Genomic DNA, 27,888 nt, shown 5'->3' on the forward strand with positions numbered 1-27,888 from the left:
AATTTGGCCCACCCCGTTCGAATGTGGATCTCCTCTGCGGATTAACATAAGAATGCCGCACCACGGACGCCCACGGTACCCCAGTGTGCCCTTGTTGTCTCTTTATATCGAATTTAATTTTGATTTATATTACTGTACTTATATAAATAAAAATATAGAAGTAGGTAGCTCACAAGGTTATTTTTTTAAAAAAACTACCTGAAATCATCTAGCTAGCTTTTCATGACCCGTTTCCGTTCCGTTCAATCGATTTTGATGAAATTAGGCATAGAGATAGTTTGCATCCCAGGTAGCAGGATCCCGTTTATCCCGGAAAATCGCAGTTCTGGCGTGATTTTTATAAAACCGAAACCTATGCGGATGAGTCGCGGGCATCAACTAGTACCGATTTTGATGGTGCAGAGATAGCTTGCATCCCAGGACGGAACCCCGTTACCCCGGAAAATCGGAGCTCTCACGTGATTAAAAAAAGAACTGAAACTATGCGGATGAAGTCGCGGGCATCAACTAGTACCTAATTATTAAATTTTGAAATCGGAAAGCTACGTCAGAATCGTGAGTAAAAGAAAAAAATCAAACCATTTCTTTTTCATTTTTTTAGGGACATCGTGTGTGTAATTTAACATTTTTGACGGTAAGAAATTATATTCCGAAGACGACAATGGATTGTCGTCAGTGCGGAGACCTGCGGCCGCAATAATTTGATCTTATTTACAGCGTCTTAACACCATAAATGCTTCACCCGATAACATAAACCGTTTTATGTCCCCTTGACGATTTAATTTTGTTGATATAAAAACATACGTTCCATTTAGTTCTAAAATATAGCGTGAACCTAAGCCGGAACGTTATATTTTATTATCCAAAATATAACGTTTTAAAATACTAATATAATTACGGAGATACTTACCTAAATATAATACAAGGAGAAGGTGACTGACTAACTGACGGATCCAGCAACGCACAGCTCAAACTACTGGACTTTACTACAGCACTGGGCTGGGCCTGCAGATAAGTAGCTATTATGACGTAGACATTCGCTAAGAAAGGATTTTTGGAAAGTAAACCCCTTAGCAAAAATACGGGTTTAAAATTTGTGTACTCCACGCGGACGATGTCGCGGACATAAGATAAGTATTCTAATAAAAAATTTGATTAAGTTTGTATTTTGGCGTTTCTCTTTTTCTAAATCTCGCTAAGCATAATCTCTTGTGTAGGTATTAGTTACACACATTTGATGTGTGTTCACACATTTACCAGATAACCCTCCAACCACCCATGGCCCCACCAACCTCTCGGTTATATGGGCCGAATCGCGGGAGAGCCCCCCGGTACTTGCTCTGGGCGTGTTTCCCAGGGGCGCATTCTTGACTCCCTACAAATTATTTATCTCCTCCTTGTCCCTTTTGTCTTTCTTCCCTTTCTGGGGCAGACGAACACAATACACAGATCCCCGCGTGCCACGCGGTCCGGATCCGTTCCTCTCCTTGCGCAAATCCCTGATCACGGCTCCGAGCTGTTCCGCCTCTTGTGCCAGTGGTGCGCGAACTCCCGTAGCTTCCCGAAGTTTTCCGCCGTTGCAACGAGGTCCTGGTAGACCGGACCCTCCTCCTCACGAACGATCCCGTCCAGCAGGGCGCACCGGAGGTCCTCGTATACCGCACACTCCCACAAGACATGGTGAAGGTCCTCCTCCGCCAGTCCACACAAACACACACCACTATCAACAAGACATATGTCATGCAGGCGCTTGTTGAAGCACCCATGGCCTGTCAGGATCTGCGAGGTCTCATAATCCGGTGCGACCCAGGTTGACCTGAGCCGACCGGCCACGTCCGGGAAGAACCGACGCAGCTCACTCCCTTTCGTCTTATCCGTCTAGCGTGCTTGCCACTCCGCTACACATTTACCAGATAAAGGTCTCGGCACACATATGGGATCGGAAAGGGATCGTCACCGTATCGCCTCGAGCCGTTCAGAATGATTTGTATTAAACTCCCTACTGCAACGCACACTAATCGGAATCGTAACGTAATCGCCTCGCCTCGGAACAGGCTCCGAACTTGCAATTCCCGCGCTTACGGCTCATCGTCCCCGCGCTTACGGCTCATCGTCCCCGCGCTTACGTCTCTCCGTACCCGAGCTCACATCTCCACATCTCCACCAGCGGGCGGCGAGGCGTAAGCGCGGTGTCGCCTAGCCGTAGCCGAGTTGACGTACAGGCGCTGCTGATACGCTTTCGTTACGTGCATACAGTAGGTCGACGCCTGGTTGACAGCGCGGCGAAAGGCGTTACGGTTACGATCCCTTTCCGATCCCATATGTGTGCCGAGACCTTAAATATGCTATGAGAAACGACTAGCAAAAATTGATAAAAATACAATATTATACTTACTTATTATACTTTTTGTTTGTTAAAATTAGTAGCCTACATTATAGGTATACAGTTTTTTAAAAGTTTAATTCATGCATGAGTGAAAATGCGACGGTTTATTCAAAATTCAAAATTACAACACCTAATATTATGATTGATGTAGGTAATATGGTGACTTGGTGTCAAGCTCTAGGGAAATTGAGCGCACTCGTCAAGGAAAGCAATTTCCTGGCAGGAAATTAGTTCACACCATTATAGCGATTTAACAAAATGTTCCGAGTAAACTGTAAAGTATCTACAGTGTGTACACATTGTATAAACTTCTAGTCATATTTCGAAAGTTAGTACATTTTGGTTCCGTGTGTCGTGGAGACCCTGGGGTCATGGATGTTAGTGCTAAAAAAAATTACGAATTATTTCGCCGCGATTAATAGCCAGAAGGTATGGTGACAGAAGGGCTGGCTGTTTTTGGCACCAGTAGGTATTCTTGGTACCATTCCACATATGCATAATTAGTACATTAATTAGTAATAGAATGGAATGAAATGGAATACAATACATTTTTATTCAAGTAAACTTTTACAAGTGCTTTTGGATCGTCACAATAATTTACCACTTATGCTCGAGACGAGCAGATTTCTTCGTTTTGACAAAAGGGTTAACGTACAAATTTTATGAATACCTAGGTATATAGCTGTAAGTATGAGTACCTACGCGTAAAAGCTGAGAGCTTACAGCCAGATGATGTAAGTACATAAAAGTACTCAAACATAATACACACGTAGATATGTAAGAATACGCGGTTGGCCCTGTGAAGCAGCTTAGTACCTGTCTCATAGCACAAAAAAACTTTTGAGCGCCGCCGAAGACCCTTAATCAATTTATGGGGCGCTAACTGGGACATGGAAAATGTATTAAAGCTCGCTGTGGGAACGAGCCTCACGCCAAACACTTTAGGGTACTCATAATATTATATTAGTTCCTTTGACGAACGTTATCTACTGATAAGATCCATCTATACGATCTGATTAGAGTGGTTACCGCGGGTGATTGCTATAAAAGGTTTTTGTTAATCTAAAGGAAAAATGTGGAATTTTCATTTTTAAGTTTGATTTGCAGAGTGAGCTTTTTACTGGACATGTTTAACAATCTACAGTTTTTACTTTTACATGTCCCCGGCTGAGATACTCTTTAGCAAATCTTAAATTTTCGAAGTTTTACATTTACTGAGTTTCATTTATTTAACAAATAATAATTTATATTGATGTCACAGTTCTAGGTGGTTTCGTACGAAACCTCCTGAATAAGGAATCATATTACGGGAAAAATACCTATATCTGCGCAGGTGAACTTTTTTTTTCTCGTTTAAAGAGCTGGGTCACTAGTGTGACCATGTGGCTCTGGTAGGTCCATACTATCCTGTTCTAACACTTAAAACTATATCTACATACTATTAACTATTACCTCTAAGTCTTATGTTTCTACGGGCCATCCTGTACAAATGTTTTGCTGCATCGGACGTTGGGTTTGTCAAAATAATGGAGATTAATATTCAAAATGCATTTTTATAGCTGCGTCATAATAAATGATAAACGTAGACTGAAACCGATTATAATTTATTTACGATTGTTGTTTGAATAGAGCACCTATAACTGCCGAGTTTCTGGATCCCTTTTCTCAGCTTTTCTAACCTTTTAGAGAACATACTTGGCATAAGGGATGCATAAAGGTCACAATTTAATAATATATCGTGATATAAATATAAAAATAAATGCTCCGTTTAGCCAGTATCTCTAATAAAGTAAGTAGGGTACCGTGCTTACCTCTTATGTTACACCGTACCTAATATGTTAAGTATCGTCTGCTTTCGACTTTCTCTAATTCCCTTATGAGATTTTCTGCACCAAAAAGCTCGCCCTCGGCTAACTTGATTAAAAAACTCTTTACTTACATAAAACTCAACAATTAAAATTATTAATATGCGTTACGCAATATAATTTGTGTACATATTAGAACTTCACGGTGCGTTTCGAATCCACATCGGGAACAAAAACTATTACTTAATAAAACACACCTCAATCAAAATTAATTGCTTTACGCATTAATCTCTTTATCTCCCCCTCACTACAAAACAACGTGTCTGTTCGCCGGGGTAATGGAAGCAATCATTTCAGATAAGATACCTCTAATGTGAGAAAAGGTAGACGTTCGGCCCGGATCGTTAATTTAATTTGATATAATAAAAGTTATATCCGTCATTTATCACTTTCGACAAATTTATTTTAACTTCGAAGCCCTGCTTAAGTGTGGGCAAATTGTGTGGCCTTTTAACAAATACGCAAAACGTTCAGTAGGTATCTTGTAACAACAATTTATGAACGTAAGATTTTCTTGCGTCCGAAGTCATTCTAGTGAAACACTTGAAAATCTACATGCTCCCTGAAGCAGTGGGCTATCGTCTTATAAGCGGAAGGTCCCGAAGCTTTTGGAATTTTTTAATTAGTGTCTAGTCTGATCCGACTGTACTTAGTTACTTAGTTAGTTACCATTTTACCGGCGAAAGTGTGGTACCAAGCGATTCGATTATAATCGAGTGCCCTTTTCGAAACGAAATTTGGTCATCATGCAAAAAGGTTCTCTACCTAAAGCCGCCTGTGTTAACTTCGGGTTACTAAGCCCTGTCCATCCCCTTATATCGTCCAATCCATTAAAGTTCCAATCAATTGCGCCTTTAGTGACCTGGAGCCAAGCGATTTAGAGTATGAGTGTGAGTATAACAAAAACTATTTCCCTATCAGGCTACAGCTTTCATCTTAGACTACATTGTCCCCCAGATGAAATCTCAGTCAAGGACTAGCAAGACATGGAAATAACAAATAAATCCTTGGTTCTGTATAGAACTATCATATTATTGCAAAAAACAAAGATAAATAATTAATAATGTTAGTACAATTCAATACCCTTTTAGTAAAAAATCTTTTCGCCGACAACGCTGCTGGCGTCAGGTCTTTATTGATACGGGTGGAAGTGCAGCCCTTTCAGTTCTCGCCGGCGCTAATGGTCCAGAATGTACATGCCTCTATAACCGTTCCGATTTAAGCCGAAGCTTATCTTATAAAATCGTAAATTAAAAAATAAAATTAATGTAACGCCCAATTTGAAGTACCTAATTCGTTAGCAGGTCCTGTCCCGGGACACATTCCTCCGTCAAGTAGGTTTTCGTGTTCTTTCGGACTGTCCGTCCGTAACTCAGCCGGTATCGGTGCCATCTAAATTGAGATTTTATTGACGATTACTGTTCTATCGGTCGTATCGTCGCGATCTTGGCGCCCGGCCGGACCTTTGCCGTGTCGTTCGCTCCGATCCTTTATCAGTTTTAATGACATTTAAAAACAAATGTATCGAATGCTTTTACCAATCCCCAGAGACTGAGTGGCAAAAACTAAACAGTATGTTTAGTATGAGTTTGCACATCTCGATATCGTTTATACTCGTACATTTCGAATATCAAATAACCAAAACTTTAAACTTGTTTAAATCCCCTTGTTTAAATTATTCGGTACTCCACTTGTCATTCCGAAAATTTTCGATCTAATGTTGGCGAAGTTTTAAAATAAGGTCATTTAGGTCAATATTACTTTAACGTTACAGTGCCGCGTTAGCTTATCGATTAACGTTGTCGAGAATGAAATGTGCAAGCTCGTACTAATCTTACTGAAGCGTACCTATAGTTTGGGAGTAATGTATAGTTTAGGAATTGTAGTTGCAAGATGACGGTGGATCCTAGTTGCGACAGCATATTATATCAGTCGATGGTGGTGAGCTAAGCAACGTTGATCTAAGACGGTAATTGGATGAGACTTCGGGGGACTAAATTTGGTCACTACTTTTGTTCTGAGTAGACCATCGCAGTCGGTACTCGGTACCTCAAGAAAATCCTTCCACTATGAATACAATAAAAGGGATCAAGACTCTCAGCAATAAGGTTGGCAATGCAGTGAGACATTTAGAACGATTAGGTATATAAAAGTTTTTGTACGAAGTTATTATTGTATCATACCTTAAATATGTAATTGCAGTATTAAAAGTAAAATCAAATAAAGCAAAGTCGATCTGCTCATCAAAATCCTGTATCACCTATTGTCTCCAATGGACAATGCAAGTTAGGTATTCGAGTTAGCCAGACTTAGTAATTCAATCTTTTTTGATTAACTTGCTGATTGCCATCTCGAAAGATATGAATCTAGATTATCATACAAAAGCGATGATAAAGATATGACTGAGAATTGGAAATTACCATACTTATAACTTTTTGCTCCGATATCTGCCCTTGGCATGTACGTATAGTGAGCGATTTTAATAGGCTCATTCTTCATAAGTTGTTTCAAACAACTAAGAAAATATTATTATAAGTATATAAAAATATCCTATATGGATTTAAATTATATTGCATGCCCAGCTTCATGTTCTTATATATTATTGGTTCAGGGTTTGATAGACTGACACACATCATCATCATCACCCACCGATACACGTGTCCACAGCTGGACATAGGTCTCTTGTATGGACTTCCACACGCCAGAATCTTGCATCGCCTGAATCCAGCGGGTCCCAAGGTCCTAGCTGGAATGGCAAGTGCAGCGTTGGAAGATCCCCCCCCACTAGTCGGAAAAACGATATCAAACGAGTCAGACACACTTTCGCAATTCACAAAAAGAAAACAATGTAGTACCTTTACAATCCGGGTATCTTTAAAACAAGAGTGAATAGGCACCTTCTAGGTAAACGCGTCCCATCTTAGACCACATCATCACTTTCCATCAGGTGTGATTGTCTATAGTGAATAAAAAAAAACCTAGACAATGTTGTTTTGATGTTCTTTGATTAAAAAATAATGAACGTGAACCCCGGCTGAGGGATAAACTTAGAGGTCACCATGGAGAATCGGCGGGGGTTGATGATCGTGTAATCGTGACGATTTTTTCCAAAGACCACACCGCAGCAAATTCACAGTAATTTCACGGTGGTAAGTTCTCACGCACCTGTGCCCTTTCCGATATTTTTTATAACTAGGGGGAGAGAAATTTCTTCTACTATTTTGAAAGTTTGAAATAGTTTTATGTGTTAAATTAGATATATTTTTTACTCCTTAGTGCTTACTACTTACTTGCATCTGCAATTCTGCAAATGTTTTTTTGTAAACTTGCCAACCCATTCCAGTTTTACTTTGGTAGAATTTCAAAAAAATTTATCTTATAGAGAAAACCTGTATACAAAATCTCAAATAAGTCAAAGCAAAACCTCTTTATTGATAGTTCTATTGTTACAAATAAAGTCGATATTAATTTGATAACAAAAAAGATTAACAGTCCTTGACATCTATATGATAACCCTAACCAATTATGTATAACATTCAAAATTAGTGACCCTTCAATTAGAGTTACAAAATGACGAATAAGCGATGAAATAAACCAGCTTCAAGTACCTACTTATGTTAATTTACGACACAGTTGATAAATACATAAATGGTTTATGATTTATCTTTACAGGTGCTAATTTAATTAATTATCCTTAACTTATTAAGTGCCTAAAATTTGAGATAAAAAACCTATATACCTTTTTTAATTTTATAAAGATAGGAAAATTACATAGAAACTATTATGAATAGACTTAATTATCACTCAATTGTAGATTATAAAACTAATTGAGTATTCCACGTGCCAATTAAACAATTTTAACACTGATAAGTAAAATGTATAATATCTAAACTATATCTAAGGAGCCAAGAGCAAAAAATCCACTCCGTCCAATTAAAAATATTCACACAAAGATCATTAAAAGGTCAATAGCTGTTACCAAATAAAGTTTAGGTAGACAAGGAAGTTCATTGGATTGCAAATAGATAATATGTGCAAATACAAATGACAAGTTACATTGTTGTCGGTGAATGAACCGAATATATTGTGGAGGTGGTGCTCGTAACGCCAAAAACGGGCCCCCTCGATGATGGCGATAGGTGACATCACCTCTGACGATAAACTCCCAAATAAGCCGGCAGCCACTCGAGAAAACAAGTGACATTTAAATGAGATACTAAGGAGTTCGTATAAAAAAGTCGACCTTCAAGATCCGCAGGATACGCAAGAGTTGAACTAGGCGCATTTTTCAGAAAGTGTTGAAAATGCCATGAAATGACGCGCCTTATTCGATCGCCTCAAAGTAGGTATTATAGCTGATGATTAATGGCGCGTGACGGTAACTAACACATCAAATAAGCCAGCAGCCACTCAAGAGAAAAAAGTGGCTAATGAGATTTTTATTTTTATTTTATTTTATTTTATTCGACTAACCTACAACTTTTATACATAAAATATTTACAAAAATATAATTGTTTATAGCTAAAAAGATACATAGTATAAACGTATTGGCGTCACTCAGAAAAGCAGGTATTATTTAAATATTTTTATCGAATAGTTGGAATGTCTCTCAAAACCAACACAAAAAACACCGGGTTCAATGTGTAGAGGTTATCCGAGAGTTTTAATCTTTAAACAAACTAATGCCAAAATAAATAATTTAATTAGAGCGTGATTGCTATCACAACATCTAATTATCCAGTTCACAATCCAAATACCGAAAATATGCGATATCGCCCCGAATCTCGGAAGGAGACTAAACTAAAACCTTCGAAACACCCGTATTTATGCAAGTTCAATCTTGTTGGCCTCCTAGCAACAGATTGTATGACATCGAATGAGCCAAATATCGATTTTATCAAACTACCTGCATTAGATAAATTAATAATTTTATATTATTTTTGACAACTTAAATCAATTTTTAAAAATAACCTTACAGTTCGGCCGTCCTGAATTTAACACGTCCTCGTGTTTCTAATCAATCTTGTCATGTCAGTCGCGGGCTTCCTTGCCCTAAGTCAAATCCAAATCATGGGCTATCCTGCCCTCCGTCAAATCATTAAAACCTACCCTTGAACTGCCGAACTCTCAGTTTTAATATCAAGTCAACAATAAATCCAAATGACTAACTTCTCATTCGATGTATACAAAATCTGAACCACTCATTGCAAATTACTTTCCAATTCACAAAAGACTAAATTATTAAAAAAAAACTAAAAATTTTAATCACCAAATCAAACTCAATAAAAATTTTAATCAAATGTGGGTTGTTTACAAAAAGATACCAAAGCGAAATTAAGACAACGTGAGACACATATCCCACTTCTGAATTATTGGCGTCACTCAGAAAAGCAGGTATTATTTAAATATTTTTATCGAATAGTTGGAATGTCTCTCAAAACCAACACAAAAAACACCGGGTTCAATGTGTAGAGGTTATCCGAGAGTTTTAATCTTTAAACAAACTAATGCCAAAATAAATAATTTAATTAGAGCGTGATTGCTATCACAACATCTAATTATCCAGTTCACAATCCAAATACCGAAAATATGCGATATCGCCCCGAATCTCGGAAGGAGACTAAACTAAAACCTTCGAAACACCCGTATTTATGCAAGTTCAATCTTGTTGGCCTCCTAGCAACAGATTGTATGACATCGAATGAGCCAAATATCGATTTTATCAAACTACCTGCATTAGATAAATTAATAATTTTATATTATTTTTGACAACTTAAATCAATTTTTAAAAATAACCTTACAAACGTTAATAAAAGGCTAGCACAAAAGATTTAAATACAATGATATTTTAAAAGGTTAGTAGGTAGTAAAGTGGGGTAAGATAAAAGTACTAAGGAGTTCACGACCCCGTGAGACCAGCAGGGCGCGCCATAGCCGAGCCAGGCGAATTTTTCAGAACCTGCTGGAAATGTATGCCAGATTCTATGGCATCAAAGAAATGCTGATGACACTAAATTTGCTGGAGTCATAATCATCCGCTGACATAAACATCACTCCAAATAAGAGCCGAGACAGGCACAATTTTCAGTAGTCTCAGTTCAAATGCCTGCAAGTTTCAATCACATCAAGAAAATTGATCTGAGGTGGCAAGATTCAAGTGTATATACTAAATACTGATTTAATAATGAATAGGTACTGAAACAGCTCTTACGCCTAATCAAGGCTGTTGCATCCTCCAGCTTTTCAATATCCTAAATAAGGTAGTAAATCGAAAAGGTATAACAATTGAAAGGTTACTGGCTGATGGTGGCATTGGCAGACATGGAATGCCGTCTATATTTAGCGGACTCGTTTGCGATCGAAATGAATAATATCATAAGAAAACAGCAGTTAAGTGGTGCGTATAAATTAGCAGATAATCGGCATCACCTGTCGTGGCCCACGCGTGCCACTTGTCTGTACCTGCGCCGATACACTTAATCATACGACCATAACTACTCGCCCGTAAAACATAATAAAGTACCACCAAAAAGGCTCAGACCGTATGATTTAGAAATATATCCTATCACAGTACCTACTATAACTTTTAAATTTTCGGTGTGACATACAAACGGACGGAAGCGCAAACTGACGGAGGAACTGGAGGATACGATGAAAACAAAGTTATTACGATTTTAGTCTTTTAATAACTTCTTCATTCGTGCGAAAAATTTAATTTTCTATTTTATAACATGGCATAGACACTTATTTTATAAAAAAAACAACTACTAAATCCTGTAATCTTTCAAGTTTCAATCGATTCGGCAAAGATGACAGATATCGTATTTACAGCGCTCGTAATTCCTAACCTACCAGAAGCACGCGCGATCCAGCACAGGTAGATAATATAAATAAACACACAAATTGTCTGTCTATGGAAGCTTTCAAGAAATCCCTCTTTCGGGTGCCATTTTCTAATCATTATTTACGGACGCGTATCCTGTAGGCTTAGTATGAGTTTTCGATCCTCAACATCAACAACGGTGATATTTTTCGATTGCGAAAAGAATACTATAATGCCAAACTAATAAACTGCTTGTTTTAAGGTGATCGTTTTCAAAAGTGAATAAACATCTTTTAGGCAAGTGCGCTCCGAGCCAGCTTGCTTTTTTAACCATGATGGTCGTGAAGCGCAAGCCTCTCGAGCAATGAAAATAAAGGTTCAAGTTCGTTCATACATCTACAGCCAGTGCGATGGTCCAATTGGCAATTGCAAAATAAAAATCGATAGTGTGAAAACGGCTACAAAACAGGCAGATTTTACTGTAACGTTATCGTATTACGATACACGAAATCTATCAATGTTGTCGAAAGTGGACACTCGTTCTAAGGGTGTTGTGTCGGTGGGGAAAGCTCATGAAATCGTTTACAGCCCGATAGAGAGATAAGACAAGGGCATCACCAGACGCGTTCAGGATTAAATATTTACAGTGTGACTGTTAGGAAACATAAATAGCGTACGTCCGACAGTACTCGTTAGTACAGATTCGTCATATTATCATTGCCTCGGGGGTTTTATTCGTTGTCCAGGGAATCGGCTCGCTCATTCAAAATCGCTCATTCATCCTACTAATATTATAAACGCGAAAGTTTGTATGTATGGATGGATGGATGTATGGATGTTTGTTACTCTTTCACGCAAAAATACTAAACACTAGACGTATTTGGCTGAAATTTAGAATAGAGATAGATTATACCCTGGATATAACTAGCGACCCAGCTTCACACGGGTAGGTATATAATATAACTTATAACAATTTTCGGAGGGATCTCTAATTTTTTAATAAATTATAGCCTATATCACTCAGGATTCAGGAATAATGTAGCCTCCTACTGGTTAAAGAATATCCAAATTCGGTTCAGTGGTTCCAGAGATTACTTCCTACAAACAAACTTACAAACTTTACCCCTTTATTATATTAGTATACCTAGAAAGAAAGTAAGTTTATGTTTATTTTCTAAGTATGTTCCTACTTCTTTACGACCAAAATACCTACCTTATAAATTTATTGCTATGATAAAGTTTGATTTTGATATGACATCATCATAAAGAAATTCACACAAAGCTTATTTAAATTTATATTATACAAACTATACAAACAAATAAAATATGAGTAAGTAGAAAAATCGTGTCCAAAGGTAATAAGCCAGAACATTTCCATAGGAAAAATCGGTTAAGTGCGAGCCGGACTCGCACACGAAGAGTTCCGTATACCATCGTACAAGAAGTTTGTTTGTGATATAACCACAAATTCACAGTTTTTGGACTTTCCCCTTTACTTTGGCTATAAGACATTGCCACCTGCCCCTCATAATTCTAAACCAACACGTTTTTTATTCTAAAGGTTTTGACTCCCTTGACAGACACAACAGACAGAAAGTCAGGCAACGAAGTCATCCTATAAGGGTTCTTTTCTTTTTAAAGAATATTAGCCATATTAATCGTGACTAATATTTCCCTTAGCCAATCCAATTAAGTGTTTTTGTGCTAGGAGTAGGGACGACAATAGTGCAGCGGGTGGGGTTTAAACCGCCAACTTTTCGGATATCAGTCCGCTCCTTAAATGTTGGGCTATTGAGGTTACATGTTTTATTTTCTCTCTGGAGATACGCCGGAACCCTAAAAATAAGAAGCGCCTATAATTATTTTTTCACATGCTTTAGCTCCACGAACAATTAAAAAGGTGAACATTATTTTAAAGTGTAGTGGGTCATTGTTTTGAAATATACGGGTTTAAATGGTATAATTTCATGGCGGGTGAACAACGCAATTAGTTAGCGAGGCGACGTGAGAGTGGCGATAGGCATCTGGCTGTTGCTGGGCGCTGGGAGCTGGGCTGGTCAATGGTCATACTCCGTGCGTTTGTGTTCTCACGGGCTAAAGTGGACACTTTTGGCTTTCGTAGGTTCATACTTCTAAATATACAGGGTATATCTAACTATAACGCTATCAAAAACTTAGCGTTTTTAATTTACTACCTTCCAATGACAAAAACCATTTGCCTTATCTTGTAGTTTTAGCGATTTAGTATTTTTCAAATCCGCATTGTATACCTATTTTGCTATAAGATCTACCTACCTGCCAAATTTCAGGATTCTAGGTCAACGGGAAGTAGGTACCTACTGTATAGGTTTTCTTGACAGACACGATAGACGGATGGACAGACAGACAACAAAGTGATCCTATAAGGGTTCCGTTTTTCCTTTTGAGGTGCAGAACCCTAAAAAAAACCTATAGAATCTGCCAAAGATCTCGCTCAAAGCAGCCTGACCTCGGCACTGCACTCAGTGCTTAAAATTTAACTGTTGACGAGATTATCCTTGTATTTGCTTTAAATTAGTTTAATAGGGAGTGCACACACCTACAACCAGCCCAGTGCCGAACGTGTGTTTGTGGTGCGTGTTAGCAGAGGTGCTCCGCCGGGCCTTTCCCACGCCCACGCCTCGCCACACTCCTTTCTTCATCCACACTATGCTTTATTGTTCTCAAATGCCTAGTTCTTAATCATACTATTGAGGATTATTTACGGCGCCGATTTCTAAAGACTTTCCAATTAGCAAAATTTTATATCTGAGACGAGTCATTATAAAATGTTGATGCGATAAATTAGTTATTAATTTTGCTACTTATAAAATCATAGTGTCGTAACGTAAATCTATAGAGGTAGAAGTAATATAAATACGAAAGGTTATGTCGGCTACGTTGGTACATATATTATAGCTTATATTCCGCAGAAGGAAGGCCATAATATGTTTGTCGGAAAATCAAAGAGTTCTCACAGGATTTTTAGAAACTTAAACCACGCTGACGAAGTCCCAGGTAGGTACTCGTATAATTTATTTGATACAGAGATAGCTTGCTTCCCGGATACATAGGCTACATTTTATCCGGACAATTAAAGAGTTCCCACGGGATTTTTAAAATCTTAAATCCAAGCCTACGAAGTCGCGGGCATGTAGCTAGTTTGAAATAATAAAAAATATATTATGCTAAAATACTTATTCATGACTTTTAAAACTAATAAAAATATCGTGGAAATAGAAATAGAAAAAATTTACAAAGTTTTTTCGATGAAGATACTTAATACTCAAAGAGTAGAGAAAGCTAACTGAGCTTCAGCGTTGAGTGTGCTTGAAAGAAAGCGGTAGTTTTCGCAATAAGTACACTCAAATGAAGCTAACATTCTCGAGCTTTATAGCACAATAAAAATAAATGTATTGTTCGCAGACGTACGTCACATCTCATAATGCTTTTAGCGCAAAACGGAACTAAAGCTTAGCCGCCCTCGCGCCACACAAGATGCCCTTGTTCCTAATCCGCCGTTACCGGGAAAGCACCATAAATATACCATAAGCTGCACCGTACACCGGACATAGTATTCACTTGTTCCCTACCACTAATGCGATGTTTACCTTACATTAGGCGCGGTAGAAATAGACGTCTTTGTTCCATATTCGCAGGCTGAATAATGACATTTCGTAAAGGATTTGTGCTCAGCCGGTGTGGCCCTTCGGTGGCTTAATCCGGCAAAGCCATTTTGAGATGTTCGGTGTATAGGCGAATATTTTAATATCAGTTAAATGCGATATTTCAAAAAAAGGATAATTTAGACTGGCGTGTATGATTTATCTGAAATAGATCATAGATAGCAGTCAAAATCAATAGTTACAGTACCTATAAATCATTTTTGGTGTTATTTTATTCCTCATGGAAAGTTCAAAGATCAAATTTTAAGTAAATAGGTATGTCAATTAATATCCTTTTTAAACTGTTACACTTACTTCTTGTGTGGATTTTCTATACCTACATCCTACTTGCGAGCAATCTGAGTTCCTAGGGTAGGTACTTGTAGGTACCTACATATTATAAGCTAATGATAGAGAAATATCAAATGTGCATTGCTCATACAAAACGTCAAACACTTTTTAGAGCACGAAGAAACCAATATTGTTTTTTTTTGTTGAAAAATAAATAAATAATAAAAAAAGTATAATTTGTTTTAATCTTTGCTCATTAATTATCATAAATACCTACTCATCACTACCCCTTCAAAGCCCTAGCCCAAATTATAAATGCGAAAGTGTGTTTATTTGTTTGCTGGTTTGTCCTTCAATCACGCCACAACGGAACAATGGATCAGCGTGATTTTTTGCACAGGTGAGAGAACATGGGCTACTTTTTATTCCGAAAAATCAAAGGGTTCCCACGGAATTTTATAAACCTAATTCACGCGGGCGAAATCGCGGTCATCAAGTAGTTTTAAATAAAGCGCATTAAAGATTGTGACTCAATTTTTACTTATGCTATTTCTAAAATGAACTAGCTGTCCAAACGAAATCTAATTAAGGGGACGGTATATTCCAGGTATAATTTCAAATCTAGAGATGGCGATACACATTGTATCGGCATCTCTCTTAGACGCCCCTGAACCGGTTGCGCATCGCCACAGTGTAGATTATTATTTTCACATCGCTCCTGCATTTAATCATTACGTCACCCCACTTCAGTGTTTACGATGGAGTAAAAAGTCAAGTTATGTATAAGTTTAAAATTCAAAGTTATAGTGATAAAAAATATTTATTATGAAATAATTAAAAATTTATTTAAAAAAATTAATCTGTAGGTATCATCAGAATCGATTACATTCGACTTCGCTGGGTTACTTTATTGTAATATATAACATTGCGTATCTATAAAAATATGTGTACAAGTTAAATATTGTTTTATATACTACTAGAGGATCCCTGCGGCTTCGCCTGCGTTGATTTCGGTTTTTTTGAATCCCGTAGGAACTCTTCATTTTTCCGGGATAAAAAGTAGCCTATGTCCTTCTCCGGGATGTATCCCAAGTCTGTACCAAATTTCATTAAAATCGGTTCAGTGGTTGGGTCGTGAAAACGTAGCAGACAGACAGACACACTTTCGCATTTATAATATTAGTATGGATTTTAATGCACACTGTTGCCAAGTTACTATCATTAGTTAGTAAACAGTCACTGATAAAAAAAAAACAACAATATTATAATGTACTTTTATTGTTTTGTCAACAACGAGAAATAATGAATGAGATCTATTTACAATCATGCTAATAGGTGTCTTTTTCAACCTGTATGCTTATTATAGTAGGAGATTTAACATTTCACCAACTTTCATAGAATGAGATCACACACACACAGTAACATTAAATTAAAATGGGCCTAAATAACCTTGACTTAAGGTCCTAAATTCAATTACACCGATTTTAATTTCTGGTTCTGTCTGACTGGCTATACATGAATGGATTAATTTGAGCTATAAAACAAGGCGGTTAAGGTCTATTTTACGTTAACGTTCTCATTATAAACCCCTATCTGCCAGTTTTGGTCATTACTGTGGTGACCATTACATTTGGCCTTGAAAGAAGATACTTCACATGGATAAAAGATTATAGCATGGACAAGTCCAAGTTTCTGAAATTTTCACTTATTGATAATGATAATACTGTCATTCCTAATTACTTACATTTATAGGTAAATCTTATATTTTCTATATCTTATTGCTATTATAGATGCTGAGATTATAGAAATTACACTCAACTGAAATTCAATGAAAATATAGTTAGCACGGACATTACACAAGTAACTATTTATTGCATTTCACTAATTACCGAGATCGTAAAATCCTATTTTTTCATATTATCAAAACGTTTACAGTAAAAAAATATCACACGCGCTAGGCGTGCAAAAACACCTGAAAGAGATTATATGCACCTGCAGCCATAACAGGATAACATTATAATATATTTCGTGTTGTATAAAAAGCTGTTTTGTTTATAATCCTTGTTTTTGTTTATTCAATATGGTTACAGTCAAACCGGCCCGCTCGGAGCTAATAACCATAAAAGTTAACTAATTAGGTGAAATATTCCAAAAGAGCATAAGTAGGTATGTACACATTCAATACGCTAACTTAACTGTTTACGTTAAGGTTCAAAGTCAAAGCGCTGGAGAAATGTTTTTATATGATACTGAACAAAGTCAAGACAGAGATTAAAATATTTTATAGCTTTTTGTTATATTCAGATTCGGGCCATTGATTCAAATTTTAAATTTGTAGTAATTATTTTCTCTAATTCAGAAGCTGAGCTCTTTTTCTGGATGCCTATCATTAGGCATCCAGAAAAAGAGGTCATTACCTTTTCGCTAAAAGACAATTTTACGTTGACTGACATGAAAGCAAAGTGCCTAGTAAGCCAATAGACAATTCAGCTAGATGACATCAAAGCAGATTACCCAGTCAGCAGAGAGTCAACTTAGCTGTACGCCATAAAAACAGAATGCACAAGTAGCAAAACGTCTGGAATTGTGAATAGTCTGTATGATTAGAACACCTCATTAGCCAGACGTCAAATTACATAGTTGGATGACATAAACGCTGAATGAGATAGTATCTAAAACGTCTGGAAAAGTAAATAGTCTAAATGGTCTGTTGCTTGCTCCTTTTTTAATTTTTAACCAACTTCCAAAAAGAAGGTGGTTCTCAATTCAGCCTGTTTTTTTACCCCATTGCGGCAAAGCCTAAAGGAAGAGTTATGATTTTAGCAGTCTGTATATGTATGTGTGTGTGTTTGTATCCAGATTCTGTGTGTTCCACCGTAGCGCCGAAACTACTGGGCTGATTTTGATGAATGAGGTGTAAATCGATTTGTCGTAAAGATCCGGGTAACATAGGCTACATTTTATACGAAAAAAATTGACCTAACGGATGTAATATGAAAAAAAGTGGGGGTGAAAAGGTACTACCACTAACTAACAATTGTGCCAGGACTGGTCCTGATGGGATTTTGAAGTTTGAAAAGGTGCAGTTGGTTCTCTATATAACGTAGACCCGCACTAAGACAGGATTTTGAGAAATTTGATCTGTAAATTGACCAAATTATCATACAACAATACTACTTCTCACGAACCTATAAAAGCTACGAACAAACGATTTCAGTAGTTACATTTTATTACTGTTCTTACCTTTCGATTCAAAACAAGAAAAATTGATACACTGATTTGGCATTCCAAAACGAAGCAACTCTCGTCCTAATAACAATTTAATGTATACTTTAAGAATAACTGCATAAGGTAAGTTTTACAACGAATATTTTAACATCGATATTTTAATGTTAGTATACGTGAGTGAGAACACAAAAGCCACAAAGATCCTTTGTATTGACAAAGGCAAACACAATAGGATCTTTCATTTCTTGTAAATTGAACTAGTTTTATGAGAAAAAGTATTAAGTACGTATGAAATTTTGTTTTGCACATTTTCAACTTTTAAACTGTGACAATAAGGTCTAAGTTGAAGGAATATTTAATAGTATGATTATTTTTTTGATCTATAAAACATTTATGACACTGCAATTTTTAGTCAAACTTATTATTGACTACTTAGTGACGTATATACATAAAAAAACCAGCCAAGTGCGAGTCAGACTCGCGCACCAAGTTTCCGTATCCGTACTCAGGTATTTTTCCGACATTTTGCAAGATAAATCAAAAACTATTATGCTTAAAAATAAATTAAAATCAGTTTTAGAATGTTCAGGTAAAACCCTTTTATAAGATACCCCACTTGGTATAGTTATCTTACTTTCAAAATTGAAACACATTGTTTTTTAATGAACCCATAAATTCATGGTTTTTGCCAAATTTCATGATTCTAGGTCAACGGGAAGTACCCTATAGGTTTTCCTGACAGACACAACACACACGGACAAAACAGACTGACAGGCGGACAGATAGACAGACATACAGTTAGATAGACAGACAAACAGACAGCAAATTGATCCTATAAGCGTTCCGCTTTTCTTTTTGAGGTACGGAACCCTAATAAATGATATCATTGCATAGCAAGTGAAGAAACTAAAAATTATAACACCTTGGATAAACATCTCGGACTTGAAAGTGGATGTCATTTTCATAATAATCATGATCATCATCATCATCATTATGAGTCCGTGGATGTCCACTGTTGGACATGGGCCTTCCCTAAAGAGCGCCAGCCGCTTTATATCATCAGTCCATCGTGCTGGAGGACGTCCTACACTACGCTTGCTTATACGCGGTCTCCTCTCATCCTATTTTCATAATAATTAGTACTTTCCCCTAAAAACCTTTAAATTGATATCAATAAAGTTTTTTTTCCATCTTATCTTCTAATACTTATGCATTTTACAAGTTTGGTTTTTGATCTTTGAGCTACCGGGATAGAGCACTCAGATTAATTAATTTTTATTTTCAAATTATAAGTCCTGGTCTATATTGACCTAATATTAGCTTCACTACACTGCAATGTACTGTTTACTGCATTCTTTTTAAAATAATTACTTTTTTAATGTAATAAATGCACAATATAAACTTATCTTAAAATCTAGAAAAATCCTAAATAAAAATACTCTATAACATAGTACTGAATTTACTACTCTATGGCATTCTGTACAATTACAGTATGACAAAATGCTTATGAAACCCGAAACAGGTCCTGCCGCGCTGAGGCGACGGGTATGACTGACAAGATAACGTAATTACGGCCCATAAGACTCAACAATAGGGTCGAAAATTCTTTGTACTCGCTCTGTACGCGATTTGAAAAGAATAAGCGAGGAAGCGTGAAATCAAATAATTTAGAATATAATTTGAAATATAGCACTTACTGTGAAATGATCGGACCGAATTATTTATTTGATTGTTTTACACCAATGGTGAAAGTTACGCCTTTAAGAGCTTTGTCATTAAAGAGAAAAACCCAAAAGTCTAAGGTTTTAGACCAAACTTCTGATTTTTTTTCTATCGAGGAAAGTTTGTCCAATCATGTTTTAATCGGACCAAATCCAAGGGGATATAATGAAAAATATTATATATTAATTTCAAATTTTTCGATCCATGCGTTCCTAACTTAATTCCATTTTAGTAAACTTTAGTATCGACGAAAACGGAGACCGCCGCGTTAATTCTCGACATGTAATTTATAGGTATTTAGAGCAATAAAGCCACCTTACACATAATTAAAACTCTATTATCGTCGTGTAATTTGGATGTTTAGGTAGTCTCAAAGGACATGCAGATCGTTAATTAGATCGTTAGATAGGTGAGATCACAACACGTCAGCGCGTGGGCAGACAATAGACGAGGGTGCGCGGGCGGCGGCCAAAACGCGAGCCTACGCGCCGCGCGCTCACAGCCACCGGCCTAACCCGCAGGCCGCACGTGATTTCCTCCAAAGAGCCTCAATAGCTCAACGGTTGAGGAGCGGACTGAATTTCAATAGGTCGGCGGTTCAAACCCCACCCGTGGCACTATTGTCGTACCCACTCCTAGCACAAGCTTTACTCTAATTGGCTGGGAGAGGGGAATACTAGTCATGAATAGCATGATTAATTCTTTAAAAAAAACTAGGTACTTTTTATCAAGCTAAAAGGAAGGGTTACGATTTTAGCAGCTATATTTTTTTAAAGTAAGCGCCATGTTATTCATGACTAATATTCCCCTTTCCCCTCCAACTAAGCTTAAAGCTTGTGCTAAATGTACGACAATAGTGCAACAGGGGTAGGATTTGAACCTCTGACCTTTCGGATTTCAGTCCGCTCCTTAACCATCGAGCTACGAGTATTAAGGCTATTCAATGCTATGTGCGTATAATGCAAAAAAAATTGAGAATTCGCCAGCCATTTTAGCTCTATGTGTCAACTGGGATGTCAAAAGTACGTTCACCTTTAAATTAAGGACTAAAATAGTACTTTTGAAATAACAGTTGACTCATGAGCTAAAATGGCGAGTGAGATCTCAAAATGTATGCATTGTATTTATGAGTGATTACTAAAAGATCAAAAGTAAAATCAACTTTCAATTTTTTCACATGTACCCTAGATTTCTTTTATATCGTGGAGTCCCAAGATTTTGAGAAATTCCATTCTCTGGGAAGTTGTGGGAATAATCATCTAGTTTACCCATTGCATAATGTTATGAGGAATTTTGTTTTCCATATCTAATAAATACAATACTTTATAGAACATTTCTTATGGAAAAGATTATTATCATTATGTATTAAAATAATTAATCATACTATAATTATAATTAATAATTGAGATATTCATACATACCTAAACTTGTTAAAAATCATAAACACGAAATATTTTTATCTCTTTGATGAAGTAATAAAGTCGTCAGTGCTATGTCAAATTCGTTTCATGAAACCTGCAAACATTTAATTTCATCTGACCCATTTACCACTCTCTCTTATTCAGACGCTTTTCAGGTCAACTTTCGGGCGGTATGAATATTGTATGAGCGCAGCCGCTTGCAGATGCTTGTCCTTTATAATCGGGACCACTGCATAAATAAAGACCTCATATTTATATTTGGAATAGACTCGTATCATAAATAATGAAATTAGGACGAAAAATGTACAAAAAGGACGGCATTATTAAATAGGCGTCCTTAACTAGCGCTTCTCCTTTATTTATTAACGTCCAAGGTGATATATCATCGGGCCACCGGCACCGCTCGACACGCTCCCAAAGTCTTTATTGAGACGTGCTCTAGGGATATGTTTGTGTACGGGTGACAAATAAACACGCTTACTTTATAAAAGCTAAAGAATCCGTGACAGGGAATCAGACAACTTTGTTGTCTACGCTCAAGGTTATACAGTTTAATTTAATTCAACTTGTGTTGTTTGTATGGTCGATCTTTTCTCTGTATTTATAAAATGCAACGCCAATCTGTCTGTCCAGCCACTAGTACCTATACAAGTATAGATTAATTGAATTTATACTACATTGATATATATTAGAAAAAGAAAAGTCCTGATTCAGTCACTTACTGACTTATCACCGACTTGGAGCTAGGAAGCTGAAAAATATTGCACAGTTCTATCTAGGTGGCAAAGAAGATTTATTGGTATAGTGCGCCACAGCAGAGCAACGGTTCAACGTGTCTTTTTGCATGAATATCTTGATAAAGACCTGGGAAGAGTGACAAATACTATTATGTATTTATTTTTAGACATATTTATTTTGAAAAAACTTTTTGAAATCCACGCGAACGAAGTTGCGCGGGTATCAGCTAATTATTTCATATGGAAACAGTCACAGGCGTGTGATAGTAGCGTGTAATTTTTCACGTAAATAGGAGACGGGAGCAGCGGGAGGGCGCCGACAAAGTGCGCAGGGCTCCACAGGACTCCCCCGGCCACCGTCGCTCGCGCCGCACGCGGCACGCCACTGTGATATTACTAATAACAATCACAAAATATATGATAAGTTTGGACACTAAGGCGAGTGAATTATTGCCTTTGATTAGCGACACCTACACTCCGGAGTTCGGACGACCAGATTATTTGTTTGGTACTTTTTCAACTTACAAAAGTTTATTTAAATAAAAATCTTTCTACTTCTAGTATTTCTATATAGGTGCCACCCAGAAGCCCCTAACCTATGCAGTAAATCAAAGAGATCGGTAAGAAATAAAGAAATTTTCCAACCAGTAAAAGTTGTGGGGGCAAATAATTGTCAAGCTTCAATGGAAAGGAACGCACACAATTTGGATGTTATCGAAATTCCGATGAAGTCATCAACGATACGAAATCAATTCGTCATTGATGGAACTGTGATCTACCGTCCGCGTCGTGACAGGTGCCCGGGCTCGATACGCTCTGAATCTATATCGATTCGATCGATTATTCACAAAGTACCGAATATTATTGAGACTAACCTCACCATCATCGCAACTAGTACGGTCACGTCGATTACCAAAAAATCGATTCGTGGATCGTGCGGAATGAGATCGATTGTTTGTATACCGTGTGAAGATTTATATATTTTGTAGTAAAACTGAGGAGGGTTGTTGAGTTTTCTTGCAAGTTCTAAAACAAGTCAATATAAAAAACGACTGCTCTGCCAAACAAAACGAACTAAAAAGTAAAATTTTCGCATTTGAAAATAGCCAGTGTTACTTGTGATGATGTAGGTATTCTAACAATACCCTTTGCATCCAAATCTGTTCAGGCATTAGAAGTTATGGTGGAATAAAGAAACTCACAGATACTCATGATACATGAACTCTGAACATTCCTCTCTTTTTTTGGGCATTCGTGTTATAAACCTTGCGAATCCAGGTTATCAATAACCAAGCAATAAAAATAAGAGCATTCGATATCTTAATGCAGTTGAAAGCTCTCAAAGAAAGTAAGCTCTGAAAAAACCCTAATAAGTTTGATGCACTTTGCTGATAACAATAGTTTCACTAAAATACTAAAATGCCAAATTGCCATTGAGAAAGAGTGGGGTAACTTCAAAAACGTCTTTCCAAGACCGATTACGTAAATCGCCGTTCAGTATAAGGAGAGTATCGCCAGCTATTCCTGTCTTGTCCCGGTATAGTCGTTCCCGGAACGCAGCGGAAGTGGCAGCCCTGAGCCGCCTCCTTATTAATGGCCTGTTTAGACGAGCTCCTTTGTTACTCGCTCACGTCTCACCACTTCAATGTGCTAGTAAAATGCTACACGCTGACTTTATACGATGTTTTGCGCGGTGCATATGCGGCATGCCACTCGTCGACTTATAAATGTAAAGTGTGCCATCTTTTTATTTGGATAAATGTGCATTTATGAATTGAGAGGAGGAAAAGAGAACTACGGTTTGCGGAATTATTTAGAATCGGATGGATTACTTTGATGCAAATAATTTACTATAATACCTACTTTCTTTTATACACATCTTTCAGAAACCTATAAAAAAAATTATAATACCCCCGACAAGTGAAGGTTACAGTAACTAGAAAAGAGCTGATAACTTTCAAGCGGCTGAACCGATTTTCTTGGGTTATAGCTAAGAACATTCTCGATCAAGCCACCTTTCAAACAAAAATAAAAACTAAATTAAAATCGGTTCATTAGTTTAGGAGCTACGATGCCACAGACAGAAACACATATACACACGTCAAACTTATAACACCCCTCTTTTTGGGTCGGGTGTCTGAAGACCGGTTGTTTTACGATCAATCTAATATATAAATCACATTGGATCAATATCATTTCTAATAAGAAAGCGTATTTTTGGGGACTCCTATCAGTCTTTCAATTGGATAGCTGTTAATCTAAAAAATATTATATTATGTGTAACCTTAGCGCAAAAGTATCATAGTGAATGATTAGTTTAATATATTGTTTGTTCTTTCTTCCTACACATTTAAATTAAAACATCCTGTTGTGTTTCCTCGCGTTAATCACACGCAGTAGTCATGTCTTTTGATCTCGGTGCTTAACTCTAAGCGATGGGGTCGCACGAGCGAAAAGCTTATGGCTTCGATTTCCGCTGCTAACGTTCTATTTCCATTCTTTAACAAAACGAGGGATCGAGGTATTAGAATTCTACACATTCTAAAACTAAGTGACCAGCTCTGGTTTCTCTCGAGTCGAATTTCTGAAAATCCTTTCTTGTTCTTTATAAGTACTGAAAACCTACATGTAAAATATCAAGTTTCTAGTTGGTACAGTAGTTTGGACTATTCGTTGGCTTATAATAGCCAATTTCTCCTTTAATATTTACAGACAAATAGATAAGTAACCTTATATTACATCATGTGAGACTGCAATCAAGGACTTACTCTTAACCGAACAAAAAAAAATTCTAGTACGAAGCACAATTTTGCGCATATTATTTGCAACACTAAAAATGTGTGCAAATCGTGCTTTTGTTTCATGATATCGACCACATAGCAGAAGCGTTAATGATGTCAGCAAATGTTGGTAGTTCACTCAATTTTACAACGCGACCAATGTTGCCGACTCCATTCACATTTCAGTACCTACTGAAAAATGCTCTTCTTGTGCCACTTTCGCTTCTTACGTCGGGTCTTGCAGGGATGTGTGATCGCCTTTACATTTAATCTTTCTATCTATTCGAATTAAAAGTTCTTTAATAAAAAATTACCGGTGTCAAGTGTTTTTAATGATCAACAAAGCTTTTATTTAATTTCATTAGAAAATGATTTAGCTTTACTTGTAGTATTTTTATTTGCAACTTGATTTAGGTAAAACCAGTCGTATTATTTTGCCATAATTATAAAGGGTATCTTAATCAAACAATTCAAGCATGAACCAAGGTGTACCGGTTATAGGTCGACATTCGCAAGGTCGCAATAGTCCGGCATAGCTAGCGTGCCCCCATTTAGATTGGTAGGTAGGTACAAAACTAGTAGTAAGTAGGTATACGACCATATAACTAAGCCTCGTTAGAATTTTCAATAAGGTTCTGTACTAATGAGGATCTATTATGAGGATCTATTGTAGTTTCATCCAGTAGGTTTGTTCGTCTGCCCCTCTGTCCGTATGTCACAGCCATTTTATGCCAATTTATTTACCTTTTTTAAGTAGCCTACTTCTTGCTTGCTAAATATTTTGGCTACAATTTTGCCTCCGCCTCCTGTTCGAGAGGTCGTGTGTTCGATCCCGGGCATGCACCTCTAACTTTTCGCGAAGGAAAACGTCGTGAGGAAACATGCGATCTGATCTGGGAGTATCTAGCATTCCAAAATCAGATAAGAAGGCTCTAATCTATTTGTGGTTTCAAAAGACAAATCTTAGTTATTTTGCCCTTTGGCCATTTCTCACACGAGAATATTTTTGTATCCCGAAGTTCGAAGTCAGACATACTTTGTTAAACGCTTAGTTTTAATTTTATTAATACATGTAATTGGATGTAGTCTAGATGAAGTCTAGGACGGATGCATGTGAGTCCATTTGAGTCACGTTAAGAGATACCTAAATCAAAATAATCCAAGCATGAATCATTGTTCAGTGGAGTTGGGTCCAGCGACATTCGCAAGGTCGACTTATTATATCCTACCTACCAAATAGTCGGCTGGTTTGCGTGTATATCAAGTTAGAGGAAAAAGTATTAGGATCTTGATAGTGATATAACTGATTTCGTTTTCGAATAAAAAATCGTTCACAAGACATAATATGTAGGTAATTAGAAGGTAGGTATGAAGCTAGGTATGAAGGTAATTAAAATATGTTGGTTCTAATGGGTTCGATAAAGCTGGCAAACAGCAATGCAAAAGCCAAACAAAAATAACAAATTAAACATGTGATTGGGGTTGAGGTCCCATCAAAGTACTGGATGGTGATCTCGCAGCAAAAATCGTAGACGGTAGATAGACGACATCAAACGAGTCGTATGGAGCCGCTGGATTGAGGCGGCGCTCAAGAACGTGGCGTGTGGAGTTCCATTAGATACATATTTTTACTTTACTTTTACTTTACTTTACTATTATTCATTACTAGCTGACCCGGCAAACGTTGTTTTGAACCCGATATGTACACAAAATTTCACACAAATCGGCCCAGCCGTTTCGGAGGAGTTTGGTAACAAACATCGCGACACGAGATTTTATATGTTAGATTTGTACAGGTACCTAATGAAAAAGGAACCTCTATAGTTAAACTAAATTAATCTAATATAGTTAAATTAAATTTATCTGTAAGTATTGTGTTTAAACAACAATATTAAAATAAACAAATAGTAAATTTCATTTATTTTCATTTCGATGCAATGCTTACCGCAACGGGCTAGAGTAGATGATTGCTCAATTACCAGGACCTCCTTAGTAGAAACATGACAGCTTCCCCGCGGACAATTTGGACTTTATGGTGGACGGGAATAAACTCTAATTTGTGTCGCTCGAGTCATTATTTGCGTCGGCTTTACACAAAAGATGGCTTGAAACCTGCGCCTTGTCATTAAGGTACAATCAAACGTATGTTTAGGGATCGCCGACAGCTTAACTGGGGTTTTTCATCCATTTCATAATTTGTTGTTTCGGATTACCCATAGAGGCGTACGGAGTGCGCAGGGACAAAGTAAACATTACCGCCGCGGCCGTCGGCGGGGGCGGGGAAAATATATCTTATAAGTTATAACCTCTATAACGATGAGCGATGAAGCCTCCTACATTTTTTGCACTTTGTTAGCACTTTTGTCCTTTCTTTTCGGTATATAATTTGCAGTTTTTTTAGATTTAGGCAATAGTAATCGAATTTAAATTGCTAACCTTTTTAGGAGGGGCTTTACAATTATTTTTACTAGCATAAGTACGTTCGTAAAAAATTTGCGATAGAGCTTTATAAGTTTTCGAAATGCTAACGCAAGGAATTTTAGTCCATCCATCCATAGTTAAATCCATACTAAGTAATATTATAACTGAGGAAGTGTGTCTGTCTGTCTGCTCGCTTATCACGGCCCATCCGTTTAACCGTTTTTGACAAAATTTAGAACAGAGGTAGCCTGCATCCCGAGGAAGGATATGGGATATTTTTGGTTCCAGAAAATCAAAAACACGTTACTTTTAATCGTACATTTACAATATTCATTAGTATTGAGTATGGATCTTTGATATGGCTTAACATCTAAGGTAGATATTGCAAGCTATGACGAAGATATGATATTGCAGCCTAAGCTGGACTGTCAAGAAATAATAATGTTCTTTCTTCTGGCCAAAATTTCGTCCACGGCAGCAAATCTCAACAGAGACACTATAGCCAACGCAGCAGACATACAGACAGGAATT

The 27,888-nt window shown here is 37.1% G+C and overlaps 1 protein-coding gene and 1 long non-coding RNA gene across 2 annotated transcripts in view; one reads left to right on the forward strand and one right to left on the reverse strand.

The window, feature by feature from the left end:
- Positions 1-27,888, forward strand: part of LOC123871952 (rhomboid-related protein 2-like) — a 144,012-nt gene that overhangs the window by 12,181 nt on the left and 103,943 nt on the right.
- On the reverse strand, positions 1,266-27,669 carry LOC123871959. Its single transcript, XR_006797387.1, has 3 exons — positions 27,658-27,669; positions 16,398-16,404; positions 1,266-1,481 (listed from the first exon to the last, which is right to left on the reverse strand). It is a non-coding gene; the product is annotated as an uncharacterized LOC123871959 (long non-coding RNA).

The sequence above is a fragment of the Maniola jurtina genome, chromosome 14 (assembly GCF_905333055.1).
Source record: "Maniola jurtina chromosome 14, ilManJurt1.1, whole genome shotgun sequence".
In the NCBI taxonomy this organism is placed as follows: domain Eukaryota; kingdom Metazoa; phylum Arthropoda; class Insecta; order Lepidoptera; family Nymphalidae; genus Maniola; species Maniola jurtina.